Here is a 3,061-nt window from a genome sequence, read left to right on the forward strand (position 1 = left end):
CCCTGTCCACTGGAGAGCTCCCTGTGGATGCTCCTTGGTACCCACCAGGGGCAGATTCAGTTTGTTTAAAAGGTCAGGGAGTCTCCTAAAAAGTCTGCTCACCCTGTTTTTTCACGACTTGTGGAATGACCATCCCCCAATCTCCCTGGTCTTGGAGTGGCGAACCCTCCTCGATCCCTATCCCTGTCCCAGAGTCCTGCTGCGCTACCCTCATCGTTACACATCTGTCTCCTTCCACATTCTCTAGCTACTATCTTCACCCACATCCTCCCTGCTCCTCGCCTGAACCATCTCCAGCTCTCTTCTTCCTCCATCCTTCTTGCCCTCAATCTGTCTTCCACTTTGTCCCCCACTTTGATCATGCCTGTCACACCCCCTAACTGAAAATTGTCCACAAAACAGCCTCTTCCTACCTGCCTGCTTTCACTGCCAACCACTTCCCCATGTCATCCAACCACCCTGAATTGCTCCTTAAGCCTCTGTAAAGATCACCTTTTCTACTCTGCACAAATAGCATTTATGGTACCTCTGTGAAACTCTCTCCAGTGCCTCACCCAGGCTGTTAGGCACTCCCTCCTCCTCAGCTCCCAGCACACCTTGCTTTTATCTCTATTATAGCACTTGTCACATTATATCATCTTAAGTTGTTTTCAGAACTGTCTCCACTGTCAGCTGAACTCCTCAAGGAGAGTTGGCAGAGTTGGTATCTTATTCTTGTGCCCCGTGCTTAGCTGGGTGTCTGGCACAGAGAAGGCGCCCCATAACTGTTTGTTGGTAAACAAATGGTACATCTGAGGAATAGGGAGCGGAATGGAGTCTTCTGCAGGGGAGGGCAGGTTGCAACTGGCAACAGTGGACGAAGATGGAGAGGTGGGTTGGATTCTTGAATGCCTTGCAGAGGGAAGGTGGGCTTCAGTTTAAAGAGCCCCGGAATTTGGGGACAAGAGTGTTCTGACCCATTATGTTTCAGGAGGCAAACTCTGGCAATGATGTAACTAGACTGGGAAAACAAGATCCAAGAGCTTAGGGGCCCAGTAAGGAAACGATTGCACAGCACAGGTAGACTGAGCCCCGAGGTGAGATGATGGGAGTGAGGTGCTGGTTGGCAGATACCTGTGGAGGTCTGAAACCCAGGGGTCAACCCCTATGAACAGGAGGAGTCCTTAAGGTCAGAAGAAAACCGAGAGAGGAACAAAAGGCAAAGGTTTTGATGACCACTTCCAGGATGTGCCCTCGGCTGTTGTCATCAGAGAGGGGCTGACCCAACGCCACTTTCTGAAATGAGTGCTTGGTTTGTAGAGGTGAGGTGACCACACACCTTAGGGCACTGCAGCTCCTTCAGGAGATCTGCTGACACCCCCTCCTCCCTCCAGCCATCTTCTCCTTTGTGCCTCAGTGACCCTTTAGGATTTCGTTCTTCACTCTCCCAGGTTTCTTTCTGGAAGAATATTTCTGTTTTGGACATTAGAATATTCATATTTTAGAATATTTGGAAATATTTGTAGAAGTGGGTATCAGTAAGACTCCCCTACCTAAAAACACCTTCCCTCACACTGCCTAAAATTCTATTAGATAGTCATGCTTTGGGATGACAGTCATTCTCTAAAAATGAAGGCAGGGGTGCCTGGGTGGCTCAGTCAGTTGATTTCGGCTTGGGCCATGATCCCACAGTTGTGGGATCCCAAGTGGGGCTCCATGCTGAGTGTGGAGCTGCTTAGGATTTTCTCTCTCTCTCTCTCTCTCTCTCTGCCCCTTTCTCCTGCTCATGCTCTCTAAAATAAAAAATAAATATTAAAAAATATGAATGCAAAAATCTAGAGACAAAAAAGCAGATCAATGGTTGCCTAGGCTTGGGGATGGGCGGGAATGGGGAGTGATGGCTAATGGGCACAAGAGTTCTTTTGAGGGGTTATGAAGATGTTCGAAAGTTAGATTATGGTAATGATTGTACAGCTTGAAAAATACATTAAAAGCATTGAATTTCACAGTTTAAACCACCAGGTGAACTTTATGGTATGTAAATTATATTGCAATAAAGCAGTTGAAAAAATGAATGCAGATACCTCTTGAAGACTGAAGGATTCATGCCAGGACTGTTCATTTTTATCAAGTCAATGTGAGTGAGTTTGATCAGAAGGCTTCCGCCACTAATGCCCAACCAAGGCTGGGGAGCACGAAGAGAATGGATGCTTGCTGTTTAGGATGAGTGAAGGAGAGAAAGGAGAGAATGCCTGGAACCACCGAGCATTTCCCAAGGCACGTGGAAGCAGAAAAGGGCTTGGGTGCCTGGGAGCAGGAAGAAAGAGGGCAGAAATGAAAGCCAGTTAGGACGTCAGGGTCAAAAATGAACTTTGCCCTGCCCTGTAATGAGTTCTTCACAAGGAATTAAGGAACTCTAAGACCCCTAGGTCTCTATGTAGGGTGAAAGAATCTTAAAGATCACCCTTTCCCAAAAGCGTGTCACTCTCACCTGGATATTTGCCTTTTAACAGTAAGCCCCACCCTTCAAACTAGATGATTTACCTTTACCACAAAGAGCTAACTCATCAACAAATCAGAGAGTCGCTAACAGGATGGAGCACTGAGTGTCTTGAGGGTAGGTCATCCTTGGAGGCTCAGGACATGGGTGGCTGAAGTCCCTGAGGTCCCTGGGAGCCATTCTCCACTCTGGCCCACTCCCCACCAGGAGTTCTGAGGAGGAACCGAGGATATCAGCCCTCTGACTCTTGACCTCCGTCTTCCTTGGCTTGGAAATCCAGGATGGTAAGAAGTTTGCAACTGGCCGTAGGGAACCAGGCCCTAGATTCTTCCGGACCCTACACTCTTCCAAACCTCTGGGCCTCAGGGAATAGGAAGTATTCAAAGAGCTCAGATTGTAGCTGAGGTGGAAATGGCTGATAATAGCTCGATCTGCCACTCTTCCAGGTGTTGACATTTGCATTTTAATGGAGGCGGTTAATGCCTTCAGAGCTGAAGAAGTGACTAATACGTTCTTTTAGTTGCTACTGGAGGTAAGTGAGAGACCCTTTGCTGCCCAGGGCCTTTTAATGCCGTCCAGTCA

Source organism: Panthera pardus, unplaced genomic scaffold (assembly GCF_024362965.1).
Source record: "Panthera pardus isolate Hobbes unplaced genomic scaffold, ASM2436296v1 HiC_scaffold_16, whole genome shotgun sequence".
In the NCBI taxonomy this organism is placed as follows: Eukaryota; Metazoa; Chordata; class Mammalia; order Carnivora; family Felidae; genus Panthera; species Panthera pardus.